Below are 21,219 nucleotides of genomic sequence, written 5' to 3' on the forward strand. Positions count from 1 at the left end.
CAGAGAAGTCTTATGACTCCTAGAAATAAGCCTGCCTTGGTATCCCTGATGTACCCAATCATTGGCCAGGAGCAGCCTGTGGGAAACATGGCCTTGCTGCAAATGTGGTGATGGATTTCATAGTGTAGCAGCTGGGGCCTCTTGGACAATTGTGCTTCCTGCCATCACAGATCAAAGAAGCACATTTTCATTGCTCCTGCAGACACCTAGAGCAAAGATTATACTTCTTGTCTTATCTCTTGAGTTCTGGCCAAAATAGTATGTGTGTAAGCTGCATAAACAACTTTCAGAAATGGCTCTTAAAAGAAGAGGATTGTACACCCCTTCCTTGCTCTTTCTCCCCTCTCGCTGGATGGATTATTATGAGATGACTAGACCTGAACAGCCATTTTGGACCATGAGACAGGAGCTCTCTATGGGAAGATGATGAAGTCACAAAATGAAAGAAATTCAAGCCCCACTGATCATGGACGACCTAAGTTCATGGGAGAGAAAAATAAACGTCTAACTTGTGTAAATTACTGCTTGATTTTCTGTCCCTCCACACAGAATTAATCCTAAATGAAAAAGATCTATATTTTGTATATAAGGTTTGAAGGCGAAAGGAGTAAATATTTCCCATGGGCTAAATGATGGGACAAAGAAAAGCTTAATCACCCAGGACTGTGACTGGGAGATAGAATGTATTCCACAGGCTGGGGGAACCAGCAGATCCCACCTTTCTATTGCTAGGACGGCACTCTCTTAGTTAGCAGGGATAAGAGAAGGAAACCACTGATGCTCATCAGGGAGAAGTCTTTGAAAACAGCATGTGAGAAAACAGCTTAAACCCCCCCCCCACTGTGTGCCAGGCTAACAGAGTTTGCTGAATGAAGGGACCAAGAAGGAAACCAGCTTGATTTTAATTGTCTGTCAAATCTGCTAAAAATTAACTTTTTCTAAACTAATTCCTTTTGAAGCTTTCAAAGCTTGAGAACATAATAAATGTTACCCTTCACCCAGCTTGTTATTCATTTAACCTGGTACCATTCTTTGTAATGGCACATGGGATGTTTTCTGGAAGGATATGGCTATTCTCTGACTTTCAAAACATGAATTTTCCCATCTAAACTTTTTAACTATATTACCCATAGCATTTTTGACTCTTAAGTGTTTTTTCAATGTGTGACAATCTGAAGGTTAGCAAATTCTGTGTTTACTAAGTGTCCCACAAGTTAGAAGGCAGTAGAAGAGGACAGGGGCCTCTTCTGGATACCCCAGTCTGGTTCTAGCTTTGGCCCTGCCACTGAACCACTTGTGTCACCTTGGCCTTAATTTCTTGGATTGTTCCTTATTTGTGATAGTCCCTAGTTTATAGGATTGCTATGAGAATTAAATTAGATAATGCATGAAAAATCTTAGAGGCTCAGTACAGAGTGCTGATCATGTTGTAAGTACACAGTAAACATTAGCTATTGCTAACAACTTAATACCCAGTCTTCAGTCACAAGTTGTCCGATATAGCATCCACTGGTCATGGGTAGCCATTAAACACTTGAAATAAGACTATCCCAATTTGAGATGTGCTGTGAGTATAAAATACAAACTAGATTTTGGATTTTTAGTATGAACACAAGAATATGAAATACTTCCTAGATAATTTTTAAAATACTGATTAAATGTTGGGATGATAAATTTTGGATATATTGTGTTAAATAAAATATATTATTGAAAGTTATCTCACCTGTTTATTTTTCCTATTTTAAAATGTGGCTACTAGAAAATTTAAAATTATACCTGTGGCTTGCATACCAGATTTCTTTTGCACAGTGCAGGCCTAGGTAAGCAGATGGGGTGGGGTAGTAAAGTGAACTCAAAAATCATGGTCCATGTGATTAGTATCTGGTAGCTAACAGGGGCTTGGACAAAGGTCCAGCAGAGGAAATCTACTTCTTAGGGCATGGTGAATACTTATACTAATCAAGTCTATAGATACTGACTGAGGTCAAGGAGTGATCATATGAGTGAGCAGCACTCAGTTACCTGAATCTAAAGATGGGCCCCAAAACATGGGAGTTCAGACAATGGAAGTTTGGAGAGGTGCAAACCAGGATCTGGGGTGGAGTCTAAGATCCAGGGTAGAGCACATTGTTGACAGAGCACCAAATGCCAAGGAGGCAGCAGTTCAGGGGTGGAAAGTCCACTTCTCAGGAGCATTGCTGATACAGACATGATTCATTTCCACAGATATTGATTAGAACCTACCATATGCTAGACCTTTATTAGAAACTCATGAAAGCATTATGCTTGCATGCAAGGTGCTCACAGTCTATTGGGAAAGACAGATATGCAAACAGGTAACTGTGGCACAGAGTGGTGAAGTACTGTGGTAAAATACAATGGGAGCTTGTTGTAGAAAAAACTAATCCATTCTTGTGAGTAAGAGACATTTTCCTAGAGAAAGCAACAACTCAACTGAGATTTATGGGGAAGTATCCAGGAAAGGAGAAGGAGATTCTAGGTAAGGGAGCAACATAGGCAAAGGCTAGGGAGGTCAGGAGAGCACTGTGCATTCCAGGAGTTGCAAGTGCTCAGTTGTTTCAGAGTAGACTAAAAGGTGGAGTGGTTGGAATCTGGAGAGAGGACGAGAGGCCAGATCACAGAGCAGATGGCATCACAGGGCACAAGGCAGGGGACTTTATAGAACTTTAAGCACAGGAGTGATTTAACCAGATTTGTGCTTTAGAAAGATTTCTCGGACTATATTGTGAGGGTTCTAGTTTCAGATAAGATGAATCAAACACACCCCATCCAGTCTCTCCTCCTTAAATCAGGTATAAAACCCAGACAGAATGCATGGGGCAGCTATTTAAGGACTCTGAAGGTAAACAGTAGTAAGTGGATCAGAGAAGATCAACATTTGAAGCACCACTAAGCCAGTGGTGAGTTTACATTTTTTCCTTTTCAATATTTCCTGGATTCAGCACAACCTGAAACCTGGAAGGTGGCAGGAACACAAAGAAAAATCCAGAAGAAGCTCTCTGGTTCAGATTTGAGGAGTGGATAAGGGATCTCATAATGCTAACAGGAAGTGGGAAAATCCCCATATTTTCCCTCTTTTCTCCATTCTTTTTCATTTCAGCCTCTAAGCAAGTAGGAACAGTGATAACAATGGGAGCCCCAAAACTGTGTGGGAGGGGAAAACTTCCTCACCAGTCGGGAAAAGTTGTGGTCCCAAGAAGGTGGGCTGAACTATTGTTATTGTTTTTTAAACTTTCTTTCATTGCTTGGTCACAGGCATAACTTCAGTTGCACCAACTATGTGTTAGATTGAGTAAATAAATCCCCACACTCTGGCTGGAGACTGAAAAGACCAGAAAATATTGGGGAGATCATGGAGAGGAAGGAGCTCAGGAAAGCAATTTTATAAAGTTGTTTTTGAACTTCTGGACTCACCCCTGGTCTGCACATGAATGGCTCTGAACCTAAACAGAATGTCACAGACTTTGAGAATTGACCCTTTGGATACACCACAGCCCAGCACTCAGACTGCCTACTGGATGACACACATGTGGGAAACGTCTGAATAATGTTTCAAAAGCTTTGACAATGGTACTGATCCTTAAACCACATGGGCAGAAGGCTGCTCCAAAATTGTAGCCTGAACCCAACAAAGCCTGCTAAACAGTTTCCCTGCTTAAACAAAGCCATCAACATTCCCCATAGGTTTGAAATAAGACTGGAGTCTTATAACATAAAACCCAAAATATCCAATAAATAATCTAAAATTACTTAGCATACAAAGAACTGGGAAAATTTTAACTTGCATGGGAGAAGATCCAACAGGTGCCAAAGCCATGATGTCACAGATATTGGAATTATCTCACAGACTTTAAAGCAGCAATTATAAGAATGCTCCAAGAAGTAATGGCAAACCCTCTTGAAATGAGTGAAAGGGTAGAAAGTCTCAGCAAACAAAAAATACTAAATAGTGAAAAGAACCAAATGGGAATTATAAAAATGAAAAATATAGTAACCAAAATTTTAAACATTAAGTGGGCTTCATGGAAATGAGAGAAAAGAGCCAATGAACTTGAAGACAGATGAATAGAAATGTCTGAATAGCTGAATTTTCAGCTTCTGACATTCAAAATTGATATCTCCAGCCTGACAATAGGTTTTGGTAAAGGAAAAAATGATATATTTTTTTTAGCATCTCAAGAACCATGCCTGGTTGGGAGGGGTTCCATTCATTCCATAGTTTAGAAAAGATGCCTTAATTGTGCATCATGTGCTCACTGCTGCTTTGGTTGCACAGCTTGCTGCTCTGGGTAGCAGAACTAGGGAAAATCCATTCCTCTCTATCCTGGAAGATGATGAATGAAAAAATAGTGAAAAGGAGGCAGGAAATATGTTGCAATTTTCTCTACTTATGCTGGGGAGTATTTAGAGTGTTAGAGTGTCAGAGATGGATTGGATCTGGTTTTGTATCAGCTCTTTAGAGCTAACTGTTAAAATTTCAGGAATTTTGCAGGGGTGCCTGGGTGGCTCAGGTCCTGATCCCAGGATCTTCGGATCAAGTCTCACATTGGGCTCCCCGCAGGGAGCCTGCTTCTCCCTCTGCCTATGTCTCTGCCTCTCTCTCTGTGTCTCTCATGAATAAATAAACAAAGTCTTTTAAAAAATTTCAGGAATTTTGCAAAGTTGATTGTTAAAATAGTTTGCAGCTTGAAATTGGACATGGTAGGGATATCTGTACCATGATAATTGGCAAATACTTCAAATTCCTGGAGAGCTTGTTGTTAATTACCAGTATAGTACTTAGATAGATCAAAGGAATATGGGGGGCAGAGGGTGGGGCATGCTTTACCCCTTCACCGTTTGGAACCCTGGAGGAGAATGCCATGCAGGGATTATACTAGCAGAGGGTGATCCAGCATGGTGGTATGACATGGTTGGACAGGGAAAAAAATCTGGTTGACACTCTCAACCCTAGCTAGTCTTTCAAACAGCATAAGTACTACTCTGAAAGTCATGGGCTGGCTGGTCCCCACCACAGAGCCTGGGGAGGGAACTCAGACTGAACGGAGGCTGAGTCAGTGGGAGGATTACAGAAATGGAATGGACCACAGGGTTATGAGGCACAGAAGTCATCAGCAGACTGGCAGATCCAACAGAGAAGATCAAACCACCTTAATGCCATATTGTCCAAGATACAATGGGGCTGAGTAGTTCCTGGATCCCTGAATCCCTTTACCCTGCCACCATGAGGTCACAGGAGGCCTCCTCCCCCATATACCAGGTACCACTTGAAAGAGGTGGGTGTGGCAGGAGAGGGACTGAGATATAAATCCCCCATGAATGAATACCAAAGAGACTGTTAAGTCAGTACATCTAACTAAGATGGAAAATCAGTCATAATTAATTATCTTTCCTCTGCTACATGGTAGGTGGGAGCTCTCAGGAGGAAAACAGAATCAAGTATAGATCCAAAAGAAACAGACCACATTTTTTCTTCCTATTTGACTGGTAATGTAAATTTGCTACCGAGCAACACTTGGAAAATAAATGAATAGCATGGCTTGTGTGTATCCAAATGTATAATTCATGATTTTTTTTCATTTTTAAAGCTCAATCATTCTTTGCAAACTGAGGTTTGACTTCACCTTTATTTTGTAGTTGGAAAAGAGGAGGCTAGAGCATATTACAGTTGAGAGATTTGAAGACAAAAAGAGACTTTATCTTGGGTCCCTCTCCATGATGTGGGGCTTTGCTGTCAGGCTGGTAAATCCAGAGACCAAATTTTTATCATTTATCCATGGAATAACCAGGATCAGAGGAAGTGGTTTATTTTCAACTCAGGAGAGATGAATTTGTAAAAAATACTGAGTTTATTTAGTTGCCTTGAAATACGTAACTGCCAGTGGGCTAGAGTGCCCCAGCACATAGGTTATTAGAGCCAGAAAGATAGCTGAGATCATTTAGTCCAGGAAACTGTGATCCAGAAAGCTAAAAACACATACTCAATAAATGAGGCAGCTCGTCCATCATCCGTGGTCTGGTTGGAACTCAAACTCTGACCTCACTCCCATTTTATATAAGGACTCCAGGATTCTACTCCACTTCTACTTTTGCAGAAAAGTCTATGTGAAGAACCACATCACAGTTGGAACACTGCTTAACAGTCCTGCAGTTAGAACGAGAGCCTCATTCCACTTGCCAAACACGTGGGAATCTCCCGTGGGCCCATCTTTCGGATACACAGATGCTGATTCTCTGCTTCTTTTTTTCTACACTCCATGAAAAAAGACCCTTAGGTCTTTCCTCAGGCCATAAACAGTTAGTTAGGGCATATTATCTTTGAGCGACATGCTAAGCCCAATACACAGTTATGACTGGATCAAAATGTATCCCAAGTCTTGTAGTAACAATAATAATGGGTGGTGATAGGTCTCATTATTGGGCATTTGCTGTATACACATCAAGTATGGGCATTGAGTACTTTACAGGTGTTACCTTTTTATTGGCAGACTTTACAGCAGCTCTAGGGGTTTACTAGTTTCTACCTTATAATGTGTTTTCCCCCCCACATGGCCCCTATGGCTTGTGTGGAACTGTGTGGCTAATGGGCCACCATCAGCTGCCATGCTCTGTGTGGTTCCCTCAATATGCCATCTCTTCTCTTCTACCCTCCAGGGACCCCACACGCCTGTGTCTTGGAGGGCTTTGAGAGCCTTTGGAATTCTTGGGGGGCAGACCTGGACTCTGTCCAGCACATAATTTCTTTTTTACAAGGGTTCGATTCTCCGTGTCAGCTTATATGCAAGGCTGGTGAGCTGCTTGAGAGAGATGTGTGTTTCGTTTTCAACAAGAAGGGAAGAATAAAGGCACAAAGAATTGGAAACGTTTAAGAGAAATGTAATCTTCTAGAGATACAAACACATTACAGAGAAGCGCACATAAGTGGTTGAGAGTTATAGTCTACACCTGTGTGGTCCCTTCACAAGAACAAATGGCAGGCAAATCTTGTGTTGCCCTGGATTCTGAGAAAGGCGGGCTGGTGGTATGGAGAAGCTATGGCAACTGGTACTTATTGGGCAGCTGGCCATCAAAGAACTTCTGACAAGCTGATTAGAATGGGAGATGTGGGGTGGGGGTGAGGGGATGTGACAAAATAAAAAGGAAGAACATCCTGGCCTGGACTCCAAGAAAGAGGACGGCATGCTGGGGATAGCCTGGGATGGAATGCTGGAGACAGCCTGGCCCCTTTGTGCCGTCTCTCCCTGGTCTGACACCGTTTAGATAAATACAAGCTTGGGAACTAGGAGAGCTGATAAATGCAAAGAATTGAGCAAAACACAGTACACTTTCATCAGAGCCTCTCTGGTTGGTATTTCTGTTTCATTTTTTCATGATCGGAACTTTATAAAAATCCACAAAGACCTTTGTTTTAAACTGTGGTAAAATATACATAACATAAAATTTGTCATCCTAACTGCTCATTCAATGGCATTAAGTACCTTCACACTGTTGTGCAGCCATCACCACCATCCATCTCCAGAACTTTGTCACTTTCCCTGAAACCGAAGCTTTGTCCCCATGAAACACTAACTCATTTCACCTGCCACTAGTCCTTGTCAACCACCATTCCACTTTCTGTCTCTAAAAATTGACAACTCTAAGTACTGCATATAAGTGGAATCATGCAGTATTCATCCTCCTGTAACTGGCTTATTTCAATTCACATATCTTCAAGGTTCATCCATGTTATAGCCTGTGTCAGGATTCCCTTCTTTTTAAAGTTGAAGAATCCTTTGTATGTATAGACCACACTTTTTCATCCATTCATCCGTCAATGGACACTTGGGTTTTTTCCACCTTTTGGCTGTTGTGAATAATGCTGCAATGAATATGGGTTTACACGTATCTATTTGAATCCCCGCTTTCAATTTTTTTTAGTACACATTTAGGAAGGAAATTGCTGGATCATGTGGTAATTCTGTTTTTAATTTTTTGAGGAACTGCTCTAGGATGCATAAATACTTTTACACTGACCCTGCCAGCTCAGACAAACTCATTATCTCTCTGTAACTAACTATGAATGATTCAAGATTATTAGGGGTTTGCTGTTACTTGGTAGTGCTGGGTTTGAATATTTTGATTTGGCATAGGGTTTATTTAATTTTTTATTTTTTTTCATGGAAAGGGTCTTTCTGAAGTCAGCCCCTCCTTTGGGAGCTTGGGTGTGTCCTTCAGTCTGGTTTGATGAGGAAGACAGAGTAAGAATCCCCAAAGACGTCTCTGTCTTAATCCCCAGAATCTGTTGTGTTATATGGTAAAAAGGACTTTGTAGGTGTGATTAAGAACCTTGAGATGAAAATTAAAAAAAAAAAAAGAAAAAAAAAAAAGAACCTTGAGATGTAGAGATCATCCTAGATTATCCAGGTGGGTCCAATGTGATCACGGGAATCCCTTAAAGTGGACAAGAGAAGTAGGAGAAACTCCAAGGAAGATGTGATTCTGGAAGAAAGACACAGAGGCAACATTTTAAAGATGGAGAGAGAGACATTTGTGAGCCAGAGAATGTGGCTGGCTGAAGAGCAAGGGAATACATTCTTCCCTGGAACCTGCAGAAGGAACACAAGGCTGTATTCACCTTGGTTTTAGACCTGGAGGCCCATTACTGACTTTTGACCTCTGGAACTGGAAGATAGTACATTAGGGTTGTGCAAACCAGTATGTTTGTGGTGATTTAGCGCAGCAGAGGCAGGAGACTAATACATGTGTGGACTGTTGGGTCCTGTGTTCACAAGTTTGTCCTTTCCCTGTTGTTCTTGCCTATAAACCAGAAGTGCCCTGAGAGCAAACACTGCACCCACCTTGTTCATGCAGTGATCCTGCCTCTATCCGAGGGCCTGGTGGGAGAGGCATGATGAACACTCGGTGAAGAAACACGGCTGAATAGGTTACAAGTATGTCGGCAGAATAGGGAGGAAGGCAAGCCAGGCCCAGGCAGGACTCCACGCTGCCCCCAAAGCACGAGGGCAGTAAGGCTGTACCCTCACGTAGCTTCAGGAACTTGGGCAACAGCCCTGGTTGGAGGCTGACACTCTGCCCCACTTAATATGCCTGGTCTCCATACTTTATCAAAAATGTAGTTCTGCTAAGAATAGCTTTCTGAAATTACTGACTGGGTACCAGTTTCAGTCATCATAATTGGATAATTGATTTTAACCTCTTTGTACTTGATTTAAAAAGTCTTTTAAAGAGGGATAGTATTAGTTCACAGGGTCATGGTGACTTTTAAATGATCTAATTCATAAGAAATTATGTAGCACAGTCATCTTAAAAGCAAGCCTATAATAAGACCTGAAAAAACCGTTTCAGATAAATCCAAAGTCAACGTGCTCAAGGCCACTTACTCTCAGTGAAATATTCTCCCTTTTTCACTCTTTTTGGGATATTTGAATACATTTGTTTACTTGCTTTGCCATCAGTCAGGGATCTTCCTTCTCTGTTTTCTTTCCTTTGGAAAAAGAGAAAAAGAGGGAGAGGTGGGTGGCAAATCATTTTAGGAATATGAAGTTCAAGAGGGCCAAGATCTTCCCTTTCTGCATTTCACTGATAAGAGATATTTTCCTGTCCCATTACCAGAGTTTGAATCTGTTCCCAGCTTCAGTTAAAGGGACTGCTACCCTTACAAAGAACAAAGCATCTTGAGAAAAAATTTAAACAATGCCTTTGAACACATTATTATCGTGCTAATGTCTGCCAAAATTTCAGGATCAAAGAAATCTGAAAAGATTTATACAATGGTGAAAACTTTGTGAAAAATGTTAGTTAATGGAGAAGCCATGTCAAGTATTAAACATTTATGGTTCCATTCTTTTTTTCTTGAGCACTAAGGAAAATAGACTCAGAATAAACTTATTTTAATTTTTTTCAAATTAAAAAATGTGGTGAACAATACATAATATACACTTTTAGCCATTTTTAAGTTTCAGTGGCATTAACTACATTCACTTTGTTGTATAACCATTACCACTGTCCATCTCCAGAATTTTTTTAACCAAACACACTTTTGGATTTTAAGATACAAGTTGCATCAGTGGATTTAGGGTCCATATTATCTCCCAGTCTGTACATAGAATTGTTCTAATATTCTATATAAATATGTGTTTGCATATGAACAGTTACAAATGACGCAAAGAAAGATGGGAAGAGAAGAGAAAATATGTATTGAATGCCTACTAAGCCCTACATGTTGAGTATTTCACACAAGGACCTGTGAAGCAGAAATTGTTACCCATTTTACAGAAGGGGAGACAGAAAAATTAAGTAGCTTGCCCATGGTCACATAGACCGGAAATGATGTTGCTGGTGCTTAATCCTGATCTGTTTTCTGGCACCACACTCTCTCAAGTTTAGACCATCTTAAGCACAAAGGAAAGAAGGAAAGCGGTTTGGGTAAGATGCAGACTTTGGGACTGTTGTTAAGTTTCTAGTTGTTGAAAGATCCTTCCAGGGTCACCTGGGTAGCTCAATTGGTTAAGGACTGACTCCTGACTTCAGCTCAGGTCATGATCTCAGGGTTGTGAGATTGAACCCCCTGTTGGGCTCTGCACTGGGGGTGGAGCCTGCTTAAGATTCTCTCTTTCCCTTTGCCCCTCCCCACCTCTCTGTTTCTCTTTAAAATTAACAAACTGTGGAAGGAGCCTCGGTGTCCATCGAAAGATGAATGGATAAAGAAGATGTGGTTTATGTATATAATGGAATATTCCTCAGCCATTAGAAATGACAAATACCCACCATTTGCTTCAACGTGGATGGAACTGGAGGGTATTATGCTGAGTGAAGTAAGTCAATTGGAGAAGGACAAACATTATATGTTCTCATTCATGTGGGGAATATAAATAATAGTGAAAGGGAATATAAGGGAAGGGAGAAGAAGTGTGTGAGAAATATCAGAAAGGGAGACAGAACATGAAGACTCCTAACCCTGGGAAACGAACTAGGGGTGGTGGAAGGGGAGGAGGGCAGGGGGTGGGGGTGAATGGGTGACGGGCACTGAGGGGGACACTTGACGGGATGAGCACTGGGTGTTATTTTGTATGTTGGCGAATTGAACACCAATAAAAAATAAATTTATTATAAAAAAATTAACAAATAAATAAATAAAAAAGAACCTTCCAAAAAGTGTGGATTTTGCTTTGTTGGAGATTATTAAGGACTCAAGATGCAACTCTTTTCCTGTCCCTGGTATCCTTTGATTGAAGATCTCTAGAGGATTTCTGTGGTTTATGGTTACATGTAACATACCCCTTTGTTACATGTCATTGTGAAATGGTGACAATAAGGACAAAGATGGGGAAGGGACAGATGAGCAAGCTAGCGGCAGTGGAATAGTATGTCAGAGAGGAGGATGTCTGGGCTGGGCTGCTGCTCCTGGATATTCCTGTTTTGCTCAGAGTATCATATCAGAGCTGGAGGAAGGGGTGCTGGAAAGGAAACAGATGGCTTCTTCATGAACACAAGGATGAGTGGACTTTGCTAGAAAAGTTTCACCCTCCTGGATGAGTTGGAGATTCATGGCTCATTTCTAGGTGAAATCTGGTGCTGTCCCTGAGGCTCCTTCTCAGGAGGACGTAGTTAGAGTCATATCATGATATGATGTTAGCTAATTTTTGTCAGTCTGTACTAGATAGATACTATATGATAATCATTTTTCTTGTAGTACATCTCCAAATGACACAAACACTGGTTCTGTCATCATCTCTATTTAACATCATCTCTATTTAACCTTGACACCCTGACTGGTACTGAAGCCACATGCACACAGGTACTAAACTCATTGCTACCTTGTGCTCTCCCACAGAGTCTAAGTTTGCAGTATCATGAATAATGAGAATTATACTACCTACTGCATGGGGTTTCTACGAGGATTAAGTAAAATCACCACATGGAAATGTTGGCTAAATAATAGGCACATATCACAGATTTCATGAATTGTAGCCTCTCAAATTATGTGTTGAAATCCAAAACCCCAGGGCCTTAGAATATGGCGTTATTTGGAAATAGGGTGTTTACAGAGGTAATCAAATTCAAATGTGATCATTAGAGCAGGGCTAAATCCGAAATGATTGGTGTCCTTATAAAAGGGAAAATTTGGATTAGAGAGACAGACACAGAGGGAAGATGATGGAAAGACATGCAGGGAGAGACCCGTGAAGACAGAGGATTGAAGCTAGAGAAGGCCTGGGAGCTACCAGAAGCTAGGAGAAACACAGACTGGCTCTTCCCCAGCACCTTCAGAGGGAGCGCGGCCCTGACAGTATCTTGATTTTGGACCTTTGGCCTCTAGAACTGTGAGACAATACTTTTCTGTTGCTTGTGGTACTTTTGTTAGAGCGGGCCTAGCAAACCAATACAGTGCACAATCAACATTATTTTTTTTCCTTAGACCTTTCATTTTACAAATATTTTAAGCCAAGCAAAGGTGAATAAGTCCTTGTTTCTGCTCCCATATTGCTTATACCTCATTAGGACAGACAGAAAGTAAAGAAGTAATTATAGGAGAACGTGGTCAGAATGGTCAAGGCAAGGAGACGGTGCTAGAGGAGCCTCTTTAACCTAGCCTGGGCATCAGAGATGGAAAACTTGGAGGCAGTGATATCCCCAAAATGATGAAATAGTGGCATTTTAGATAAGGATAAGGCTGTCACAGAACGAGGATGTCAACAACTTTTTTTTTGTTATAATGGAAAAATCTCAGTTCTAAGTTGATAGGAAAAGTGACAGGGACAAGCAAGATTAGAGGGAAGCCCATGTATTTGTTTCACTTAGCAGTTTTGCCTCCAGAATAACTTTCAGCTGGGGTGGCTCCTTATTAAGTTTGGTTATTAGTAGTGCTGAATGGGGACTAGGGTAGGGTGGAATGATGATGAGATCAGGCACCATTAATCAACAGGCCGAGACCGATGTCTCTTGTGAGGCAAAATATTCCTTTTACTTATCTCTCTGTCTTCAACACATGCCATGTAATGGGAAAAGATTCCAAAGCATGGCCTGTACCACTGGGTAAGGTTGCATAGGTTGTGGACTGCACAAAAGAACACAGAGGACTGAAATCCTGTGTGTGGCCACTAACCAAGCCATGTTTTTGGGCATAGACCTATGTCTACCCAAAAGGCGAGCTTTCCTTTGCTTTGCACAGAAGCATCATCCTCTTACCAAGTCATATGACACTGATTCTGGTTTCACCAGAGTAGGAACCTTTATATAATGATATATAATTTTTTATAATCACATGTAATTGATGCCACCAATCCCCATGGTAGTCCCAAGCATAGCATTTGATCTTGCTAACATGACAAGGCATCTGTTCCTTTGAAACAAAGCTTGCTGTACATGCTGGAAGGCTGCCCAAAGAGTCCTTGCTACACAGTTAGAGACCGGATCCACAGCAACTCTGTCTTCTCATCTCATTAGCTAAATTACTACCTCTCAGTTATCTTGCTAGTTTGAACCTTTACTATATGGCTTCTGGCTCATGCCCCTGATCTTGAGACCATATCTGATTTTTGTGGGGTCTAAAGAGGAAAGGACATAGTAAACCTCTAAGCAGTCAGATAATAAATGTTAGTTATAAATACTATCTGCACAGTCAGGACAGGGTTCTCCACAAACTTCATTCTTGTCATACACATGATTATAATGCTTTGTAAATCTTCCTGACTTTGGAGTTTCTTCTCCAGATGCCATGGCATATTTTCTTTGTGAGTAAGGTAAATGGTTGCTATGCGGGTTGAGGGGTGTGCTCTAGACCAGAACATAAACAGACAATAGGTTCTGATGCTACTGTCAGGAGGATGGTGAAGAAGGAACTCAACTCACAATAGGAACAATACACCTGTCTGTCTTCCAGCAGAGGGCAAAACAATAGTATGGGGGGGGAGGTACGAAGGCTACAAGTAGATCCAAATGGAGTTCCAGATGTCAGTGGAGAAACAGAAGGCGCTGGCGTGGGATCACATGGTAAGGAGATGTGATTCCCATGTGGTTCTGGGGAAGGGAAACCCTGCCCACCAATAAAATTGGAATTCTTATGTCAGTCTGTGGATTCTCATATGAAGACTCTCTAAGAAACATGACTTAATTAAATATCAGTGACTGACTTAGCATTCCAGTTGTATGTTTTTTAAAAAAAATTAAATTCAATTAATTAACATATGATGTATTATTGGTTTCAGAGGTAGAGGTCAGTGCTTCACCAGTCTTATATAACCCAGTCAGTGCTCCACTTGCATGTTACAGAACCTCTCCAGATTCTCTTTTTACCTGAATCTGGTTTCTTCTGGGTGCTATGTGTGTCAGCTGCAGAGCAACTCTTTGCTGTTTCATTCTTTACCACCCTCCACTGGCACTGTTGTCCAACCTCTTAAAGCTTCTGTTGTGTATTTCGGGGCACATGTTGCCATGCCCAAGCCTGGTTCTCTCTTCCCCCACTTTGTACTGGGTCCTTTCAGGTTTGTGGAGCAAGCCATGCGGTGTTCTACACAGTTGCCCATGTACCACACAGTCATTGGGCTCTACAAAAATGCCATGGATGCCCTGATTCCCCTATAAAGTCAGCTTCTGGATCAGCTTCTTTCTCCTTGACTCTTTGCCAGAAATCCAAGAGGCTGGGTGGGGAGAGGGGACATCAGATCCTCCTTTTGACTCTGTCTTTGCCCTCAAGAGCTTGGCCTCAACATGATGCCAGCATCATAACTTCCACCCTGAAAATATCCAGAAGAGATGATACGGTGTCCTTTGGTATGGTGAGGATTGGGTTCTTTCCAAAGTTTGCTGATTTTTTAAATTACTTTTTTTTAAGAGCTGCTTTTCCAGCCTTGAAAGGCCTCTGGGAACAAGCTCCCTGAGAGCAAGAACAGGTGTGACCCATCTCAGCGGATGACTTCAGTGGCTTCTTTCTGATTCCAACATTCTGGGCACTTTGAATGTAGCTATGAAATATTAAAGTCAAAATGAATAGAATATTGGATAATGAAATCCAATTAAAGAATTTTACAAAACAAATAACTGCAGATAGACAGCCCTCAGGATATGGTTGTGATAGAGAAAGAATAACCCATAAATACAAATGAATTTTTTTGCTACCTCAGGAGGTAACAGTGGGCAAATCCAACATGATCATTAAAAATGTCCAGGGAACAAGGCAGGGGTGATTATCACCTTTCTCTTCTCAATGACTCTAGATTTGACATTTGCCACTAGGTTGGTGCAATGAGTCATTCTGAAGAACTGCAGATGTAAGCCAAGTTGGGCTTGACACCAGGTGACCAATAGGGGAGTTTCTTATTTCTTTTCTTTTCTTTTCTTTTCTTTTCTTTTCTTTTCTTTTCTTTTCTTTTCTTTCTTTTTTCTTTTCTTTTCTTTCTTTTCTTTTCTTTTCTTTTCTTTCTTTTTTCTTTTCTTTTCTTTCTTTTCTTTTCTTTCTTTCTTTTCTTTTCTTCTTTTTTCTTTTCTTTTCTTTTCTTTTTTCTTTTTTCTTTTCTTTCTTTTCTTTTCTTTTTTCTTTCTTTTCTTTTCTTTTTCTTTTCTTTTCTTCTTTTCTTTTTTCTTTTTCTTCTTTTGTTTTCTTTCTTGTTGAATATATTAACATAACATGGTATAAGTTTAAAATGCACAATGTGTTAACTTGAAACATTTATACACTGTAATATGATTGCCATGGTAATGATATTTAGCTCCTTTATCACTTATAATTATCCTTTCTTCTAAGTGGTTCATATAATTAAGCATTAGTAGGAGGAGTTTCTGTGTTAAGCTTTCAGTTACTTCCATTTCATTACCAAAAATGAGGTAAGAAAAGGAAAGAAAAGATGTGCTGTGGTCTGTGTGTATCTCCCTTCCTCCCTCCCCAATTCATATGTTGTCACCTACCCCCAGGATGACGGTATTTGTAGGTGAATATTTGGGAGATAATTAGGTCATGAGAGAGGAGCCCTCATGAATGGGATTAGTGTCCTTATAGAAAGGACCCTGGAGAGCTCTATGGCCCCTCCGACCACATGAGGACACAGTGAGGAGACATCTGTCAGTGGTCCAAGAAGCTGGTTCTCACCAGACACTGTGAAAGTGCCAGCACCTTGATTTTCGAATTCCCAGCCTCCAGACCTGACCTGTGAGCAATACATTTCTGTTGCTTCTAAGCTCCTTATTCTATGATATTTTCATTACTACAATCCAAAAGGATGGAAACTGGAGGAGAAGTTACAAAGACCATGATCTTGGCTCCGGTGAACACTGTGGAACATGAGTATGACTCTGGGGCTCTGGAAAGCAAATGTGAGAAGAAAGCTGTAGGGCACAGAGCCAGGTGGCTTTGGGCTCTGTCCGTCTGGGCCTCCTGGCTGCTGTGGGCACTATGTCTGCCCCAAATTTCCTAGCACCTGCCACTCATCATCCTCAAAACAGCTGCTCCCCCCACCTCACCCCCCTGCCTCTCCAGTCTCTGGTCCTCTCTCACTGAGTTTATTCAGATTTCCGTGCTGTCTTCCTTGTTCAGAGGCCCTTCTCAGGCTGCCACCCACTGTCTCTCCTTCCTTCATCCATCCCATCTGCAGGAACCTGGCACAGAACCCTGCCGTACTGGGCCAGCCCCATACTTTTGCCACTGAAGGGGAATCTGACAACAGGTCAAACATGAAAGGGGTGAGGGCATACTTCCTACCAGGGAGGGATGGAAAGGAGTTGCTCGGGAGGGTGACAAGTGGACCCTCTGACAGGGAGATGGGCTCGAACTGGAATCCGGGTTCACAGTCAGTTTCAATAAACCCTTGCTGACTCATTGATTTTCGGGGATCACAGCTAAACATTAATGGAAAAGCCTGTGCTCAGGTGAAAGTCTCTTTTATTTTCTACCTTATTTCATCTAAAATTGAATTCATCGCCTGATGACAGCAGAAATACAGTATGTGCCAGTCCTTTGGGAATGCAACACCAGGTTGATAGCTGGGCAACCAGAGCTGAGACTGCTTCCTTCACGAGCACCAGGGTCTGTAATCCCCTCCATCCTTTGAGGGCCAGCTCATGACTTCTTCCACCACAAAGCCAACCCATACATTTTCCCCATGAAGCCACAGTGTTTTGTTCCTCTGTCTCGTTACCTACCCTAGGCTACACATCATAAAATATTTTTGATACCTTTCTTCTTTTCTTTTCCTAAAATATAAGCTGATGGTGGACAGGAATTATGTATTGTTCATTTTTATATTTTACGTACTGTGCTTAATACAGTGGTCAGCAAGTAGTTGATGCTGGATAAATACTTACTGTTGGAAGAAAGGAAGGAAAGAAGAGAGGAAAGAAAGGAATTGAGAAAGTGAGAAAGCCAGGCTGTCCTGGTCTATTCATCCAATGCATCTAGATGGGTTTGAAAGTGAATGACCAATGGATTTTTTTTTTTTTTTTTTGCTTGTTGCTGAAGAGCAGAGTGGAGTTCCTCCAAATTATGAAACTCAGTAATTCCTGATACTCCTTAAACATTCATGGTCTTTTATTTTTTTCTTTCCTCCTGTGCTCTCATCAATGAATTAATTGAACTCCTTACTAGCCCACCTTTGTTTTTAGCCTGTTTGCTGCTTAACAAATCATGCAAGCCCGCAATTAAACCCATAAAGTGCTTCCTATTATGTGACCTCCAACCAGACAACCAGGGGCAGCATCAACCACCAATAGCCAGGTTTGGAGTCAGAACAATTTGAATCCCAGCCCACTGAGCTCATGAGCCGGGGGCTGGTTACCCGTCATCTGTCACACCAACTTTCTTGGGTTGCCGTATCGCTCAACCACGGGGCTGTTCCTGAGTTAGGGAAAGTGCCTGTGTATGTGTCAATGCCTGGCACATGGCAAATGCTCAAATAATTGTTAGCTTTCAAACAACTGTATTATTGTTGTTGTCACTGTTGTTCTGACTTCCCAGATGTTGTCTTTCTAACCATGCACTTTAATCAGTGATAGTTTACCTTTATGAGGAAACCTGATTATACGTATCCTTTGATCATTTCAGTAATATGCTCTGGGCCCTTCTCAATTTTTCTTTCACCATTTCTGAATAGAAGAAAAGGAGGGGAAGCCACGATCGAATGGTACAGCCTTTTGTAGTATGGATGTCTTCTCTGTCCAGACCCAGGTTGGGTTTCAGGGAACCCATAGAAATATCAACTAGGGGGTAGAAATCACTGTTTTCAGCTGAACTAAGATCAGTGCATATGTTCTTTTCCGCAGGAGAGAGGAGACCAAGATGCTGGAGGAAAGGATTTGGTTTTGTCACACATTTGAAAGGAAAGCTGGGTGAGAGGGTCGAGAGAGGGAAAAAATAAAAAGTTCAGGCTGGTACATCTGAAGGCAGCCCAAGGCTTCAGTTCCAAATGGAGCCATTGGAGCTGTTTACAAATTGGAGGTAAAATCGTGCTTTCCCCTTTCCCCTAAAACCTCTGCTTACCACTTGCCAGAGAAAATGAGCAGGAAATTAGACAGAGGAACTCATTTTGCTGACTGAGAAAAATGCAGTTGATTCAACTCTGAAATTGAACCACTGAGATGATAAACTCTCTCCCTAACAAATCCGGGTTAGAATCAGGATGTGGCCCTTTCCTTCTCTCACCAGCTATTTTGGGTTATTTTTGCTGAAAGCAGATGTAATTGTTAAATGTGCAGATGTTACATTTAGTTCTTCCCGTCTTGGTTGTGTATCTTTTTTTTTTTTCTTTTCTTTTTTTATAAGAAACAAGTTTAATTAACGATGACACATACTTTCTTTCCTAGGGCCTGTCTGGCCTGGTTTATAATGTTTCTGTTTGGGGTGGGGGGCGGGTGGGGACTTGGATCTGAACGTTTCTCTGACATCCTCTTCAGAGTTCAGGGTTCCAGTAGGGAGCTCTGTGAACATACCCCGTCCGTTCTTCCTTAGAAGAAATCAAGATGCCAAGGAACCACTTTAGCACTTAAAAAGGAATGTGGGCTTATGGGTGAAGGCAGGGCTCAGAGATCGTTGGCCTCTGAGATGTAGGAGGGACCAGAGAGGCAAATTAGAGAACAGAGCTTTGGCTCCAAGGTGAATACCTACCTCTTATGGAGAGAGTGGTCTGTATCCTCCCAAAGTCACAGGGAAATCCTAGCTCCCAGTGTGATGATATTTGGACGTGAAGCTTTTGGGAGGTGATTGGGTCATGAGGGTGGAGCCCTTTGGGATGAGATTAATGCCTCTATGACAAAGGTCCTGGAGAGCTGCCTTGCACCTCCTCCACATGCAAGAACAGAGCTCCTGTAAACCGGGAAGCAGAGACTCATCACACATTGAATCTGCCAGCACCTTGATTTTGGACTCTCCAACCTCCCAAACTGTGGCAAATGAATGTCTATTGTTTATAAAACACTCAGGCCACGGTATTCTTGTCATTGCAGCCCAGAGGAGTTAGGTAGGCACCACCTCAGCAGAATAATAACTCACTTTTATTGAGATGTATGCCAGGCACTGTTCTGAGTGCTTGCCATGCATCCTCTCATTTAATTCTCATTTCTTCTGTAAGGAGGGTATTATTGCTGGGACACCTGCAGGTGAACAAGCCAAGGTGTGAGAATCAAGTCACTCTGTTCGCAGCGAGGGAGAGTTAGAACTGCAGGCAGGGCTGGCCTGTCTAATTCCAGACATGTTCCCATCATCTTTCCCAATTTTCTCCCTTTCTCCCTTTCCAAGTCCCCCAGTTTCCACTTAGGGACAAGAGTGGTTCCAGTGGAGCTAATGCCAATCCAGCACAGGGTCGGGTTGCCTGACCTAGGCTAAGCCAATCAGTGTGGAACCAAAGGGACTGGTCGGGAGTGTCATGTGACCCAATCGTAGCTCTCAGGATGAATGCAGGGCTTGGGGACAAAGCTGTCTCTCTCCTTTGGTAGCTGGACCAGTGTGAAACAATTTGCTCTTATAGGAGAGACTGTCTGAGGGTGAAATCAATATTCAGGGAGGCCAGAGGTGCAAGAATCACAGAGAAATAGAGGTGAAGCACTGATGACAAGTGTGAACCTCTGTAGCAAACCGAGGGTGATGCCAGAGATGTGTGGGAGCTCAGCAATCACAGAGGCCAAGGAGGTCCCTGTATGTGGAATGTCGGTTGACGGTGTGTTCCTTACGTCCAAACATTTTAACTGATGTGATCACACTGCCCAAGTCAATCTTTAGCTTTCTGCCTGGGCCCTATCTAGTCTTGGGCACTGGTATTTCCTTCATTTTATATATATATATATATATATATATACACACACACATACACATATATATAATTTAAATTTATATTTATATAAATATAAAGGTATATGTATAAAATATATATTTATATAAATATTTATATAATATATAAATTTATATTACATTGATATAATTTATACAAATTTATATTATATATCATTTATATATTATTTTATATTTATATGTTTTATATTTATATATATTTTTATATTTATATAAGATTTATATATATATATATATGGACCCTGGAACAATACACACAGATACATCCACACACACAATTAACCATCGAACAACATGGGTTTGAACTGTGAGAGTCCGCTTACATGCTGACGTTTTTCAATACAGTGCAGTATTGTAAATGTATTCTCTCTTCCTTATGTTTTCTTCACATTTTCTTTTCTCTAGCTTACTTTACTGTAAGAATACAATATTTCATAAATAGAACATGAAAAAATGCGTGTTAGCTGACTGTGTGATTGGAAAGGCTTCTGGTCAACAGTAGACTCTTAGTTAAGCTTTTATTTATTTATTTATTTATTTATTTATTTATTTATTTATGTAGTTAGGTTTTTAGAGTCAAAAGTCACATGTGGATTTTCAGTTGAACGAGGGCTTGATGCCTTTAACGTCCGTGGTGTTCAAGGGTTAACTATACATGTAGATACAGGGAGTTTCCTCTACAATATAAGGAGAGGGGGTATCTCTGGGTGGCTCAGTGGTTTAGTGCCCCCTTCGGCCCAGAGCCTGATCCTGGAGACCCAGGATCGAGTCCCACGTCGGGCTCCCTGCATGGAGCCTACTTCTCCCTCTGCCTGTGTCTCTTCCTCTCTCTCTCTCTCTCTCTGTCTCAATCTCTCTCATAAATAAATAAAATCTTTTTTAAAAAAAATAAGGAGAGGACTATGGATGCCCAAATGACTGGAGCTGTC

At 41.4% G+C, this 21,219-nt stretch overlaps 1 long non-coding RNA gene across 1 annotated transcript; it reads right to left on the minus strand.

The window, feature by feature from the left end:
- Nucleotides 1-5,408: 5,408 nt before the first annotated feature.
- Nucleotides 5,409-20,200, minus strand: LOC140625982 (uncharacterized). Its single transcript, XR_012025229.1, has 4 exons — nt 19,496-20,200; nt 19,112-19,309; nt 9,402-9,505; nt 5,409-8,499 (listed from the first exon to the last, which is right to left on the minus strand). It is a non-coding gene; the product is annotated as an uncharacterized lncRNA (long non-coding RNA).
- Nucleotides 20,201-21,219: the final 1,019 nt, after the last annotated feature.

This window comes from Canis lupus, chromosome 37 (assembly GCF_048164855.1).
Source record: "Canis lupus baileyi chromosome 37, mCanLup2.hap1, whole genome shotgun sequence".
NCBI classification, from domain to species: Eukaryota; Metazoa; Chordata; class Mammalia; order Carnivora; family Canidae; genus Canis; species Canis lupus.